The sequence below is a fragment of the Schistocerca serialis genome, chromosome 5, assembly GCF_023864345.2.
Source record: "Schistocerca serialis cubense isolate TAMUIC-IGC-003099 chromosome 5, iqSchSeri2.2, whole genome shotgun sequence".
NCBI lineage: Eukaryota > Metazoa > Arthropoda > Insecta > Orthoptera > Acrididae > Schistocerca > Schistocerca serialis.
The window spans coordinates 224485469-224502559 of NC_064642.1; positions in this window are offsets into that span (position 1 = coordinate 224485469).

Sequence of the window (17091 nt, forward strand, 5' to 3'; positions counted from 1 at the left end):
TCTTACGTGCGAGCACTAACTTTATTACGTTGATCTTTTCTCCCTGAGTGGGTTGGCATCAATTTCCACATCCGGTGGAGAAATTTGGTGACCGAAAAGTTGTGAAAAAGACTTTCCGCTAAAAAAAGTCTTGGTTTTAAAGATTGCCATCGCAACTCGCATATTATACATGTGAAACGCTCTTCCTTGTTTCCCGATAATACAAATCGAATCCCCTTCTTTGAACGTATTCGGTGTCCTGCCTCAGTCTGAACTGGTACTAACCCCATACAGCGCAATAAAATCCAGTGGAAGACATACAAGAGTAGTTAGGTGGTCTCTTTAGCACACCTGTTGTATCTTCTAAATGTACTACCAATCAAACGTAGTCTTTAGTTTTCCTTCACCACAAAATTACATACATGGTAGTCCCAATTTAAGCTGTCCGTAATTGTAATCTCTAGTTATGCAGTTGAAGTGACAGCCTTTAGATTTATGTTACAAATCATATAACCGAAATTTAGCGGATTCCGTTTAGTAAACTTGTGGATGAACTAATATTATTTGTTGTTTAGAGTCTACTGCCAATTTTAGCACCATATAGCTATCTCGTCCGCATCATTTTGCAATTGGCTTTGATATTATTATGACTTTATTTGACGACAAATAACAGCCTCATCTGCAAACAGTGTAAGAGGGCTGCTCAAATTTTCTCTTAAATTATTTATGTAGACTACGAGCAACAGAAGGTTTGTAACTGTTCCTCGGAGAATGCCACATATCACTTCTGTTTTACTCGATGACATTGTGTCAGTTACTACGAACTGTGACGTTTCTGACGTGAAATCACAAATCCAGTTTCTCAACTAAGATGATATTCTGCAGGCATGCAATTTTATTAGAGGTCGCTTGTGAGGCACGGTTTCAATATCCTTCTGTAAACGTAGATATGTGAAATCAATTTGTGCTCTCCTCCAGATAGCGATCATTACTTCGTGAGAATAAAGTTATTTGTGTTTCACAAGAACGATATTTTCTGAATTAGAACTGGTTGTATGTCAATAGAAACGTTTTCTTCGAGATAATTCATAATAATCGAAAATTTTCCAAACTCCTTCTGCAAATCTACGTCAGTGACATGGGTCCGTAATTCTGTGGATTACTCCTACTTTCTTTCCTGAGTATTGGTATGATATCTGCAACCTTCCAGTCTTTACGTACGTATCTTCCGTCGGGCAAGCGGTTGTATAGGACTGCTAACTGTAGAGTTTTTGTATTATAATTCTTTGAAAGGAACCAAATTGATATACAGTCTGGACCGGAAGACTTGCCTTTACTAAACAATCTGCGTTGCTTTGCTGCATATCTACTTCTAAGTTTCTCATCCATGATGGCAGCTGTTGTGTATTCGAAGTTTGGAATATTTACTTTTTCTCTGGGGGAAGGAATTTCGGAAATCCTTATTTAGTAACTCCGTCCTAGTGGCCTTGTCATCGACAGCATTACCATCGATATTACGCAGTGAAGATATTGATTGTGTCTTGCCGTTGGTGCACTTTACGTATGACCAGAATCACTCTGGGTTTTGTGTCAGATTTCGAGACAGAGTTTCGCTGTGGACCCTCTTATTGTTGTTAATTTACTGCCTATGTAAGAGCAAGGAACTCTGTAGTTACTGATGTATCTTTATGTGCATACAATGGCGGCTTTGGAAGCATTTTTTTTACTGACGCTGCGATCACAGTAGTACCAACATCGGTTGTCAGGCACCATCACCAGAGGTCGCCCGATAGCATCAGCATACAGCTCGGTCACAGTGCAACCTAACTACATCGTCAGTTTTTCGTGGGATGATTGTTGTAACTCTTATGTGTTAGAGACGGCTCTTGCATTGAGGCTTTTGCTATTAGAACGACGCCAAATGCACATTAATGTGCTATGCACCTCTCGAGAAGTATGTGGCCAGCAGCATTTATTCTTCCATCAGTTACTGGAATAAGTTTTACGAATACACTAGTTTGAAGAGAAAATTGTTCTGTTACATAATCAGATGATTCGTGGTGCAACTAAATAGCAGTCTCCCTTCGGAAAGTGCATTTCAGAGGAAAGGAGGCTAGTTTTCAAAAAGGTAAAGTTTTCTGTTCATTCAGTTTAATACCGCGTTCAATAAATTGTGGTTGCTGTATATCAGTCATTAGCTCCAATTACAGTAAATTACTACTCAGTTGAGGACATCACACTAAGTCCGGCGATGTAACATAATGGGCAGAATACAATTTTGCTGAATTTTCGCGCAAATTATTAGCGACTTCAGATCGTACATACGGAAACAAACCTCTTGTTTGATATACGAGGGTGATTTGAAAAATCTGTTAAAAAAGTAAGAAAAAATTTTTGTTCCGTTAACGACACGCCTTACCTCTCGACATAGTCTCCTTTGAGGGATATATACTTCGTCCAGAAATCCTGTAGCTTTTTCATGCCATCGGAAAAATAGTTTCCGTCAAACTCTGAAAAATACTCGTTGGCTCCAACTATCACTTCCCCATATTACGAAAATTTCTTCTCAGCAAGCAACAGTTTCAAGTTAGGGAAACTGATTAAGTTACCTGGGCCACGTCTGGTGAATAGAGGGGATATGAATCCAATTCTAAACCAAATTCATGCACTTCCGCTGTTGGTATCGCTGAGGTGTGGGACGGTACGATATCCTGGTGAAAGAGCACTTTCGTATTTGAATCTTCGTCTTTTTTCGGCCTATGTAAGTTTCAAACAATCTATCAACGAAGGGTAATAGGGTCCTGTTATGGTTCTCTCTCATTTTTTTTTCAAGTAATCTATGATGATGGTACCTCGGGAATCCAAAAGGAAAAACACACTTTACCAGCTGGCAAAATAGTTTTTCCTTTCTTCGGTGCACTTTCACCAGCGTTTGTCCATTGTTTTGACTGTAGTTTGCACTCTGGTGTATAATGATGGACCCAGGTCTCATTAACAGTTAGAAATCGGTGGTAAAAGCCTTGCGGAGTGTGATGAAACATCGACAGACATTGTGTTGAAATGATGTTCTGTATATACTTCTGGTCGACTTCGAGCAATCGCGGCACCCACCTCGTACACAGCTTCGTCACACTTAGCTCTTCGAGGATATAATGCACTCGCTCAGTTGAGATGCCTGCAGTTTCAGCAATCTCATGAATTTTTAATCAGCGGTCTTCCTTCACCACATCCTGAATTTTGTCCATGGTTTTCCTTTGCGGTGACATCAGTCGGACAGTGAAGCGCGTTTCGTCTTCGATACTTGTCCAATCACATTTAAATTCATTAATCCAAAAATAAATGGTCTTCAGTGATAGTGTAGAGTCCGCACGAACTTCATGCAATTCTGATTTGATTTTCGTGGCAGTCCAAACCTTCACATACAAAACTGTAATTACAGCACCAAACTCGAGTTTCTCCATTTTCAGTCAAAGTCGACACAGTGACCATTTCAGGATGCTGTTATCGCTGGACCGTATGACGTACATTGTTGAAATTCTTCATACGATCCTTGGAACAATAAAGCTTATCAATCATGAATGCACCACAATAATGTCCCATTCTTTCATGGAAATTCACCAGACTTATCAAACCACCCTCATGTTCAGGTTGCCACATACTATTTATTTTTTATACTGAATTCTCAAGTTTCTCACAAACTTTATTTTTTTTAGTGTCGCAACATCGTCCGATCCGCTAGAAGAAACCAAAGCGATTGGAATTTTCCCAACCATCGTCCGACGTCTGTAGGTTTACGCTTAAGATAGATTGCACTGAGACCATACACGTAGTGGCACACTGAATTGGAAAGATCGTCAGTCTTCGGGCGATGACGTCGGACGTCAGCAGAATCCCCCGATTTCTATGCGACTTTGATCCCAGCATGATGGATTTCGTTGTCGTCATCAATTTTGAAAGCTGAAAATCAATACGAATAAACCGTTATTTGTAGCATCAAATGTTACTTTATATTCAGGAAATCGAAATTCGCCGCCTTTCAATAACTATTCCACAATATATACAATAAACAAAGGTCATGGTCTTCCTTTAAGTTGAATCAGTTTTAACTAGTTTTACAACTGTCCCTGTTACTTGCTAGTATTAGTCCTGCTAGAAGAACTACTACTCCACTCTGTTGACGTCTACGCGAGTATAATTTACACGGGGAGCTTCCGCAGGCCGTACCTCGCGCCACTGGTCAGTGAATCATGGCGGAGTTGCTAACGTGCCGTATTATAAAGGTACGCCCGCCCCCTCCCTCGTCGCCGTCGGCACCGGAAGACAGAAAGGGACCCCTGCTCGACAATAACTGGTAAAAATGATTTACTAGAGGGGAGTCATGAAAAATGAATGAACCCGGAAGCGGGTGGCATTACAAAGACGGCGCCGAGAGAAAAGGCTGCCACCCTGCGCCCTCTTTCTTCGCCAGAGGCAAAAAAAAAAAAAAAAATGTGAGAGAAGCCCAGCCGATGGATGGATGGTTCCTCTCCACTCCGCGTAAACGGAACGCTGAAAAATTGATCTGCGATCGCTCCGCCGCTACCAGAGCATCTCAGGTACGTGGGAGTTGGTGTAGCGGTGGGCGTGGCCAACAGGTAGGTCACAGACCGGCGGAAGACAAAGGAGCGTCGCTTAGGCTACTCCGCAACACAGCCGAGGCAACACCTGCTACACCTTTCAGCACTCTATAGGATAGACAGCGTTTTGCGCACCCAGAATCAACAGATGACGCGAGTGTTCCACATTAAGTCCATAAGAAAGTCAGCTCATTTCGCGAGGTATACCTTCTACATGAATGAAGATGTAAAGTGGGGCGTAGTTTTAACCTTTACATATGACATCAAAGATTTATTTCGAAAAGCAACTGTTACAGCGTCGCTCGTAATTATTGCCGAAAACGTGATATTGCACACGAGCTTTGCATGTGGACATGTATACTTCAGGTACATGTCACCAATGTTCTTCCCACTAATCCTGCATATCCTATAGCTGGGCAGAAGATATCGTACGGTCGTAGATCCCTTGATTGCACCTACCGTGACTAATGAGGGTCGCTACAAATGTTCAATAGCCTGCTTGGCTATTGGCAACGAGTGCTCAAACAGGTTTTATGGATGCCAACCCAGTTCTTATTTATCACGCGGAACTATCCTTGTAGAATGCGTACCACTCGCTCTCACAAACATTCTCAATATTAATCATAAACAAGTGAATTAAAATATAAGCAAAACGTGTACCCTTTACAGAACGCGCCACACTATGTAAGTCTTTCTCCACGCATATTCACCCATTGACTGCCTTGTTGGCACTTCGTACAGTCGGGTCTTTATTTCCGAATACTAGGCAATTAGAGGCCCGTAAAAGGCAATGCTTACTTACAAGGGCGTGCTCTGGGCAACCAACAGGAGAAAAGAAACCTATTTTTCAATCATTTAAAGTGTTCTCCGACAGATCAGCCGAATTCGTTTCATGATTTTTAAGAGAGTTTGGTATCTAAACGTGCGGGCAGTGTGCAGTCATCTGATATTTCATTCTACGACAAATATATGTAGCTTCTGAGAAATGGAGGAGCAACCTTTGTTTTGTTTCTTTACCTGTCCACAGCCTTCTTTATTCTAATTTTTCTCTATATCCTTATATGTGTAAGTGAAAGCGTGATTAAGACTATTTAGAAAATTCCTCCGACATGGCCAGAGTTCGTGGAGCCGAGGTTTTGCATTGCCAACCTAACTTCGTAGGAAGAAAACGAAAAATCCAGAAGGAAGGTCGATCGCTGACAGTGTGAGAATCAGGTCAGAGCATCTGAGGGAAGTGGTTGGTATTGCGCCTCTGGACTGACTGTAGCTTCCTTCACCACTGTTCTCCGCCGTGACATTATGAGCCACTGCACCTACTGGGAATTCAGTCGCTGGAGCTGGAATGTTGTGTACTGTATGCTTTTATTAGCACTGGACAAAGAAATTGGTGTTACTTTATTTGTTCGCCGTAGAATGGTGAAGTATCACTAAAGAATTAGAAGAACATCTGATACAACCTTCTGGTAACCCACATGTTGATTTCTGGACCGTAATTTTCGGATATGTCGACGAGATTGTTTTTGTGTTCACTGGGGTATCACTCAATCATTTATTTATTTATTGCTCGAACAGTGCGGCCGCCGCGATCAGGAGCTCAGTTCGTCAGCGCCCCTGACGATGGCGCCATGTATGATTGTCGAAATACTGTACCCGTTGTACACTATGGACCGGCAGTACACCTGTGGACTGTTCGAGCGAGAAATACGCCGGAAGAAACTGAAGACTCACATTTATTTATTCGCCATCTGTTGGTATGTAGACTGCTAGAGTAAATCTTTCTTGTTCAAACAGAAGATTATAAAGTGTTAAATCAAACCATTACATGTATGTGACAGGAATTTCCATTAGTTCTCGTTTTTTTTTTTTTTTATTTTCTTGGAGCAGTGAATTCAGCCATCAGCCTACCTCATACACTCGCCCCCCCCCCCGCCCCCCCCACCCGCCCCGCAAATGCTGAATATGGATTGAATTCCTAAATATGTGATGGAACTTTCCCAGTTTGCATTTTTTGATTTAACGTAGAGATAGCGTGATTTTTCAACTACCAGCTCACCATGTGTCTGAGTTCCGCCATTTACGATTTGTACATCCAATCATTATGTCAGGTACATTATACTGAGCAAAATAATTGCCTATTCAGACAGGACAAATATTTCACTTCCTCATTTAAAGATTTTGATTCCCATTTGAGTGCTGATGGGGGAAATAGTTACAGTGCCTATCACTAACACTGTCCATCGCTGTCTGGTAATTGCAGTAAGAACTGATTGCAGAATAACTGTTGTTGGTTTTCTGTATCTAGATTTACACAAATTAAATGAGTGCTTCCTGCCTTTTCATTAATATATCTCTCCTTTTCCGAAAGTCAGGCTGTACCAGCTTATTTGTTATTATGTATTCTTCCAACTTAAGTATTTATTTATGGAAATAATAAAAATCTCAATCTAGTGTGCAGGTGTTTATCGAACGATGTGTCCTTTGAACCACATGAATTTAGAATGATAGTGGGTTCAGAAGTGAATAATCACTGCTAAATTAATGAATTCGCATTTTGACTCCTGAATATCGTGATAGGCAAAAGTACACACAATTGCACTCTCACAAGATGCTCAGTACTTTTCAAGTGCACAGAGCGAAATGGCTCTGAGCACTATGGGACTTAACATCTGTGGTCATCAGTCCCCTAGAACTTAGAACTACTTAAACCTAACTAACCGAAGGACATCACACACATCCATGCCCGAGGCAGGATTCGAACCTGCGACCGTAGCAGTCGCGCGGTTCCGGACTGAGCGCCTTAACCGCGAGACCACCGCGGCCGGCCAGAGCGAAATAGTCTCATAAAACACAGGGAGAACGTAATTGATTATGGAGCAATTTAGTATTCCCATGAACTTCATCTCGTTTGCATGTCAGCTTTCCCTTCTCTCACACCAGTTAAACACTGCATCCAATGAAAATAAAGCAACTTTGACTAATGGCCATTTCAGTTGCTGAAACCCATATCAGTTTCGAGGGCATTCTAGACTGTGAATGTGACAGAAGAGTCACGAATGTAATCGTAGGCGACTCAAGAGGCAAGCGTATCGTGCACAGGCAACCGTGACTCAGGAACACGTGAGAGACAGAGCAGTATAAATGAAAATAATTAGCATAGCTTTGCTAAAACATCTCTCTCGAACTTTTCACGACACAGTATGTGCCACCCAGTTGGGTTTATCCCATATTGTATAACATTACAGATTCCATACATACCAACGTTTGGTTTTGAATGACAGTCTCGCAACAAACCAAGATCATGTTTCAGATTTGGCTTGTCGTAGTTTAGGGTCAATTTGCTAAAACTATGAAATCCGTCTGATTTACAGGACTTTGTCTTTCACATGCATGCACATTCATCTCTCGACTGCTTTCTACAGTATAATGGATGAGAGTAGTAGATAAGAAGACAATTTAAATGTCAGGTGTTATAGTTGTGTTAAAAAAATGACGTGAGGGTGAATGCCAAATTGGAAAGGAGCCATCCAGCAATTTCGGGTATAGACACAACAGCCTCATGTGGACAGACTCATGGAATAAGATATCGACGATAGAGTGGTCCCAGGGGTCATAGTTGACTATCCGGGGGTGAGAGTCCGTGGTCCTTGCGCCCCTAAAGATATTGAAGAAATATGCCAAAAAGCGGGCCCAACAAATCACAGTCTTATATTTAAATTGTGTCATGCCCGTTTAACAAAAGAAAATAACTCTCTAATTCAAGACCCATAAGATAAGAGGTTTGACCTCTGAAAACGTCTTGTGGGAGATTAGTTACTTTTTCTGTGTCACGGTCACTAAAAAATGACAGAAAGGTTAAGTAGCATGGAAGGAGGTACAGCTTCTAATCGGCTGGCACAAAACTCCATTGTGCGAACTAGTCACGAGAAGATACAACTCATAATAGACACTTCGTCCTGCGTATTCGTGAATGATGGACGCGCATGACGTCTCCACAAACACTCGTAGCTGGTGGATAGGCTAGAGTTTAGTACTGCACAACATTGATGAGATGCTGTGCATCAGTTACCTTGTTGCAGTAGTTTCCCCTATCCAGGAACAATTCGATGCATAGCCGTAGGCTAGAGTTTAGTACTGCACCACATTGGTGAGATGCTGTGCATCAGTTACCTTGTTGCAGTAGTTTCCCCTATCCAGGAACAATTCGATGCATAGCCGTAGGCTAGAGTTTAGTACTGCACCACATTGGTGAGATGCTGTGCATCAGTTACCTTGTTGCAGTGGTTTCCCCTATCCAGGAACAATTCGATGCATAGCCGTTTCTTGCAGACGATTAGGCTAAGATATAAGTACATTACTGGCCATTAAAATTGCTACACGAAGAAGAAATGCAGATGATAAGCGGGTATTCATTGGACAAATATATTATACTAGAATTGACATGTGATTGCATTTTCACGATATTTGGGTGCATAGATCCTGAAAATTCAGTATCCAGAACAATCACCTTTGGCCGTAATAACGGCGTTGATACGCCTGGGCATTGAGTCAAACAGAGCTTGGATGGCGTGTACAGTTACAGTTGCCCATGCAGCTTCAACACGATACCGCAGTTCATCAAGAGTAGTGACTGGCGTATTGTGACGAGCCAGTTGCTCGCCCACCATTGACCAGACGTTTTCAACTGGTGAGAGATCTGGAGAATGTGCTGGCCAGGGCAGCTGTCGAACATTTTCTGTACCCAGAAAGGCCCGTACGAAACCTGCAACATGCGGTCGTGCATTATCCTGGTGAAATGTAGGGTTTCGCAGGGATCGAATGAGGGGTAGAGCCACGGGTCGTAATACATTTGAAATGTAACGTCCACTGTTCCAAGTGCCGCCAATGAGAACAAGAGGTGATCGAGATGTTAACCAATGACACTCCATACCATCACACACGGTGATACGCCAATATGGCGATGACGAATACACGCTTCCAATGTTCGTTCAGCGCGTTGTCGCCAAACACGGATGCGACCATCATGATGCTGTAAACAGAACCTGGATTCATCCTAAAAAATGACGTTTTGCCATACGTGCTCCCAGGTTCGTCACTGAGTACACCATCGCAGGCGCTCCTGTATGTGATGCAGCGTCGAGGGTAACCGCAGCCATGGTCTACGAGCTGATAGTCCTTGCTGCTGTAAACATCGTCGAATTATTCGTGCAGATGGTTGTTTTCTTGCAAACGTCCCCATTGGTTGACTCAGGGATCGAGACGCGGCTGCACGATCCATTAAAGCCATGCGGATAAGATGCCTGTCATCTCGAGTGCTAGTGATACGAGGCCGTTGGGACCCAGCACGCCTTTCCGTATTACCCTTCTGAACCCACCGATTCCATATTCTGCTAACAGTCATTGGATCTCGACCAAAGCGAGCAGTAATGGCGCGATACGATAAACCGCATTCGCGATAGGCTACAATCCGACCTTTATCAAAGTCGGAATCGTGATGATACGCTTTTCTCCTCCTTACATGAGGCATCACAAAAACGTTTCACCAGGCAACGCCGGTCAACTGCTGTATGTGTATGAGAAACCGGTTGGAAACTTTCCTCATGTCACCACGTTGTAGGTGTCGCCACCGGCGCCAACCTTGTGTGAAGGCTCTGAAAAGCTAATCATTTTTATATCACAGCATCTTCTTCCTGTCGGTTAAATTTTGCGTCCGTAGCACGTCATCTTCGTGGTGTAGCAATTTTAATGGCCAGTAGTGTAGTTTACCCGAAATACTAATGAAGACCTATTACCGGTGGAGTGTGACCCCTGTAATAAGAAACAGTCTTACGCCGACAGAATTGTTTTTATTTTAATTCCTGCTGATGATTTTTAAGCTGCTATCGTCAGACTGTTGGGTGTGTGTGTGCTGTGCGACAAATTAAGTGAATATAGAGGTGGGAGGGGCAGTTGTGCTTGGACAGTGCCAAACAGTTCTTGAACCAATGGGTTCTGCAACTTACGGAATCTGCACAAAGAAGCACAACACCACCACAAAATCTAAAACCACTAATGCCACAAACAACTTATACCACGCCAACAGTTACGTTTAGGAGCAAATTTTTCATGCACCTTTCTAAAATATCCTATGTGCCTTCCACTAGGCGTACGACAAACACCTAGACGATATCCGAACTCGTTCCGTATTTTCGCGAATGCGTGTGGAGTTACTGGATTCACTGGTGTTACATTTTGCATGTGGTATCTCTCCAATTAGTCGCTCGCCTAGACACTGCCACTAACGAGCGACTTCTCAAGAAATTTCTCCCACTGCTATGAACGCTGCGGTGTAGTGAATTTCTGAAATTAATACTTAACTGCTGTGTTTAGCGGCGGCTGTAGCTATGCTGTGTGTCTAAAGGTAAAACTTCCACCAAGAAATGGCTTTCAAAGAGAGTAAGGTTATTGTATATAAATTTACTGAAGGAAATACGATTTCCTATAATTACTTGTGTATGACTGACCTGCAGTTATTACAAATTGTTACAACAGAATTCAAAAACAGACACAAATATGAGACACCAGTATCAGATCCCGAGCGCCTTACAGCAACTTTAAGGTTCCTAGCAACTGGGAGATCTTAAGCATACCTTAAATATCTCAAAAGCTTCCTATTATCCGAACAGTTAAAGGTAAAATCTTTACCCCATGTAGCAGTGGTGTACATTTCACACAACCACCTGGAAGTAAACAAAGTATTTTTATTAACTATATGTTATTGAAGCATTACCGATTGCCATTTGAAGAACATAATTTTAATTTAGTACATAAATTCGTGGCAGTCTATAAATTTTTCAATGGTTCTCTTACATTTTCAGTCTCAATTTGCTATGTGACTGATGAAATCCACATGAATGTTATATGTGCGAAAAAACTCTGCTACGCTATGAATCTACGGAACCGATTTTGATGAAAATTGGTATAGAGATAGCTTGAACTCTAATGAGGAACATTGGCTACTGTATAAACTGTGTAGAATAAGACATTTATTGATTTAAAGAATGTAATGGGAGGTATGGAACAATAATCACTCATTGAAAAAAGCTATCAACTCTTTGAATTTTGATCTTTATCATGCTTTTATTGTTGGATATGCTCTACATAACACTATTAAATTTAATAAATAAAACGCTTATTCAATTCCTCAACGAATTTAACCCATGCTTCTGTACTAATGTCAGTCACAAGTCCGTCGCATTTTAGCTGCTTAACGTCAGTCACATCTTATAGCTTCTGAGACGCTTGAAAACTCACAACAACGACGTCATTTAAATGTTATACGAAGAACGCAGAGATGTCATGCCTAAGCGTGTAACATTTGGGAGGCTATTAGTAATACTACATTTGATTATGGTACGCAAGCGTAGCCGCAAATAACAGGCAGACAAGTGAGGCGAGGTGACGTTATTTCACGTAAAATATTATAAAATTTGCCCTTGACCGAACTACAAATTACTTTTGTCCTTTCTTTGTCAGTTTAACCATGCTCGATAATGTCAGAAGACCACATTTTATTTTAGTTCCGTCACCATGATCCATCATAGCAAAACTCATAATATGCATCAGCAGCTCATGGTCTTGCGGTTAGTATTGCTGACTCTCGATCACGAGATCTCAGGTTCGATTACTGGCTAGGTCTCATTTTCTCTGCTCGTGAGTGGGAGTGTGTGTTTCCCTTATCATCATTTTATCATAACTGACGCAAAAGGCACCGAAGTGGCGTCATATTAAAAGGAAACTTGCACCAAGCGACCGAACATGCTGAATGGTGTCTCTTGACCAATAAATTTATCTGCACATTACATTTCGTTTTACTGATATGTGAGTGCAATCGTGGGTAGCAGTTAAATACCATGCATCAACAATCCTCAACGTGTTTAATCGGTGTTCCCATACTAATAATATTAAATGCGAAAGTAACTCTTCCAGTTACGTATTCATGACTAAACTATTATAGAGATTATGATGAAATTTCGTATAGAGTTAGCTTGAAACCCGAGGAAGAACTTAGGCTACTTAGGAAAAAAGACAATGGAGCCGCTAATAATCCACGTTAAGCTGTTACTATGTTTGTTGCACAATGTTCAACAAGTTGTATAAAGCATAGATGTCCACATGCCTCTCCATGTACTACTCAGCAGTGAAACTGAACCTGCAACATAGTCGAGCACTGGGACAATTGAGGGAGGGCGCCCATCAAAAATTGTGTGTGCCCGAACAGGCAAACACGTGAGGCAGCCGACGTTATTGCACGTACAATAGTTTACTTACTCTTGGTCACTCATCGTAACAAACTACTGACATGAAGTGGAGCTGCGTGTAAGATTCATTGGTTGGCTGTGGGGGAGGGGACCAAACAGTGAGGGCATTGGTCCAACAGGATTATGGAAAGATGGGGAAGGAAGTGAGGCAATACTGACCCTACGACGTATCTTAGAAAATAGTTTCAGGAAAGGCAAACTTACATTTCTGGCATTTGTAGACTTAAAGAAAGCCTTTGACAATGTTGACTGGAATACTCTCTTTCAAATTCTGAAGGTGGGAGGGGTAAGATACAGGGAGCGAAAGGCTATTTACAATTTGTACAGAAACCAGATGGCAGCTATATGAGTCGAGGGGCATGACATGGAAACAGTGGTTGGGAAGGCACTGAGACAGGGCTGTAGCCTATCCCCGATGTTATTCAAACTGTATATTGAGCAAGCAGTAAAAAAATTAATAAATAAATTCGGAGTAGGAATTAAAATCCATGGAGAAGAAGTAAAAACTCTGAGTTTCCCCGATGACTTTGCAATTCTGTCAGAGACAGCAAAGGACCTGGGAGAGCAGCTGAAAGGAATGGACAGTGTCTTGAAAGGAGGATATAAGATGAACATCAACAAAAGCAAAAAAAGGATAAATGTAGTCGAATTAAATCGGGTGATGCTGAGGGTATTAGATTAGGAAATGAGACTCTTAAAGTAGTAAATGAGTTTTGTTACTGGGGGAGAAAAATAACTGATGATGGTCGAAGTAGAGAGGACATAAAATGTAGACTGGCAATAGCAAGGAAAGTGTTTCTGAAGAAGAGAAATTTGTTAACATTGAGTATAGATTTAAGTGTCAGGAAGTCGTTTCTGAAAGTATTTGTATGGAGTGTGGCCATGTATGAAGTGAAACGTGGACGATAAGTAGTTTGGACAAGAAGAGAATAGAAGCTTTCGAAATGTGGTAGGACATGTTCTGAGGCATCAAGGGATCACCAATTTAGTATTGGCGGGCAGCGTGGAGGGTAAAAATCGTAGAGGGAGACCAAGAGATTAATACACTAAACAGATTCAGAAGGATGTAGGTTGCAGTAGGTACTGGATGATGAAGAATCTTGCACAGGATAGAGTAGCATGGAGAGCTGGATCAAAACAGTCTCTGAACTGAAGACCACAACAACAACAACATCGGGGAAGGAAGTCGGGCCATGCCCTTTCAAAGGAATCACCCCGGTATTTGCCTAAAGCGATTTAGGGAAATCACAGAAAAACTAAGTGAGGGTGGCCGAACGCGGGTTTCCGTCGTTGTCCTCCCGAATGCGAGACCAGTCTGCTAACCACTGTGCCACCTCGCTCGGTGCGGGTAAGAGCTGGTTGTCCATAAACAAACGAGTCGCAGTCAGGTACCCAAATTCCATGCACGAATAACACTTGGGATCCATCAGGTTGTGCAGGATTTATATGCCACCGCGACCGATCTTTGTGATTTGTTCACATACATGCGACATACAAGGCGATTAGTCACCCTGGCCAGGGGTCGCTGCGATTCGTCGCTCGTGTTTGGGGCCCTTTATTCTTGAACGGCATTAAGGCATCACCTTATTTAAAAAATGAAAAAGTAAATAATTTAAAAAAGGGCATGCAGTTCTTTCCATTACCAAAGTGATAAGCCCTTGATGGCTCAGGATGTGTAATATCCACCGATTCTTTCTTTTAGTCAAGAAGGGTATACTAAACAGAGATGCCTTCAGAAAAGATTTCCTCACACTTTACATACGATGTTAACAAAGTTCTCTTTTTCAGAAACGCTTTTCTTACTATTGTCAGCCTACATTTCGTAACCTCTCTATTTTGATCATCGTCAGTTGTTCTACTGTGTCTTATTCCCTAACCGAATTGTATCAGCATTACCTGTTTTAATTGGAGTGCATTATATTGCCCGTTTTACCTTTTTGTAGATGTTCATGTTATAACCTCTTTCAAGCCAGTGTCCATACCTTTCAGCTGTGCTTGCAAGTTCCACGCCGTCTGTGACAAACATTGGCAAATATCCTTTATCTAATATCTCCTTGGTTTCATTTGTTGTTTGTTGAGTGTTGTGACTGAAAACATCGAGGTTAAGCTGCAATCCTGCCTCGCACCCTCCTCAACTACTGCTTGTGTTACACGTCCTTCGACTCTTATGACTACAGCCTCGTTTCTGTACAAGTTGTAGACAACTTTGCGCTCCCCCCTTTTTAGTGCTGCTATCCTCATAATTTCAGAGAATGTATTCCTGTTGTCCGTGGTTATAGGTAATGCCTGACATTTTTATATTCTCTGGAGCCTCTTGAAACTGTGGCTCCCGAAATATTGAACTCCCTAATGATTTCCGAAATGGAATTTCCCTTGCGTCTAGCGCCAACTAGCTTTCCGCGTTCAAAGTTTGTTAAATCCTGTGGTGCACCCATAATCAAGTCGGACACCTTTTCACATAAACCACATGAGCACAAATGACTGCTTCACCAATGCACTACCTGTTTATATCTCGTGTACCCTATAATATCATCTGTATCTGCGCATAGCGTTATACCATGACTTTCACCACTTCAGTGTATGTATCTGTATAGTATACGATACGGTATTACTGATTCAAAATTATAGATAGTACACTTATTTAATTCGCAATTGTTGAACAAAGAAAGGTATATTTTGCTCGGAGATACTCTTAAACTCAAAATAAATGTTTGTTTAGAGTCCACGTTTCATCATGAATACTTTCTTTTCGGTGGAGGCCAATACGTTACTTACCAGGATGACGGTTTCTCCCTCACCAAGGCCACGTAACTTAGATGTACTTGGAGGCAAATGCTTCATTTCTTTATTGCACTGAAAATACTAATAAATAACACATCTGATTATTTTAATATATGTGGTTCCATGTTAGGTGTTTTCACTTGATGTAATCTGGTTACAACACTCTAAAAATGATTATCGTTACTGCCGTTTTATGTGGAGTTTCTATTGTTTCTATTCCTTGGATTGTATACTTATTGATGATTCTTGACAAGTAGTTTGACGACATATCGATCCAGTACCATTTCATGCCGAGCTGTTCCAGTTTTAAGCAGCCAATTACTCTAAGCATTCATTGAGATGACAAAACGGAGAATTCTTTTGGTTGGTCATTCATTTTTAGACTATAGATGACACTCCTGAGACTTTTCATTCTAATTTCACACAAACATACTGATTACTACATTTTCTCATGTAATTTATGCCATACGTTCATCTGTCACAAATTAGTGATCTGCCTCGATTTATTAAGGTGTGCGTTATGTATAATCTACATCTACATCTACATCCATACTCCGCAAGCCACCTGACGGTGTGTGGCGGTGGGTACCTTGAGTACCTCTATCGGTTCTCCCTTCTATTCCAGTCTCGTATTGTTCGTGGAAAGAAGGATTGTCGGTATACTTCTGTGTGGGCTCTAATCTCTCTGATTTTATCCTCATGGTCTCTTCGCGAGATATACGTAGGAGGGAGCTATATACTGCTTGACTCTTTGGTGAAGGTATGTTCTCGAAACTTTAACAAAAGCCTGTACCGAGCTACTGAGCGTCTCTCCTGCAGAGTCTTCCACTGGAGTTTATCCATCATCTCCCTAACGCTTTCGCGATTACTAAATGATCCTGTAACGAAGCGCGCTGCTCTCCGTTGGGTCTTCTCTATCTCTTCTATCAACCCTATCTGGTACGGATCCCACACTGCCGAGCAGTATTCAAGCAGTGGGCGAACAAGCTTACTGTAACCTACTTCCTTTGTTTTCGGATTGCATTTCCTTAGGATTCTTCCAATGAATCTCAGTCTGGCATCCGCTTTACCAACGATCAACTTTATATGATCATGCCATTTTAAATCACTCGTAATGCGTACTCCCAGATAATTTATGGAACTACCTGCTTCCAGTTGCTGACCTATTTTGTAGCTAAATGATAAGGGATCTATATTTCTATGTATTCGCAGCACATTCCACTTGTCTACATTGAGATTCAATTGCCATTCCCTGCACCATGCGTCAATTCGCTGTAGATCCTCCTGCATTTCAGTACAATTTTCCATTGTTACAACCTCTCGATACACCACAGCATCATCCGCAAAAAGCCTCAGTGAACTGCCGATGTCATCCACAAGGTCATTTATGTATATTGTGAATAGCAACGGTCCTATGA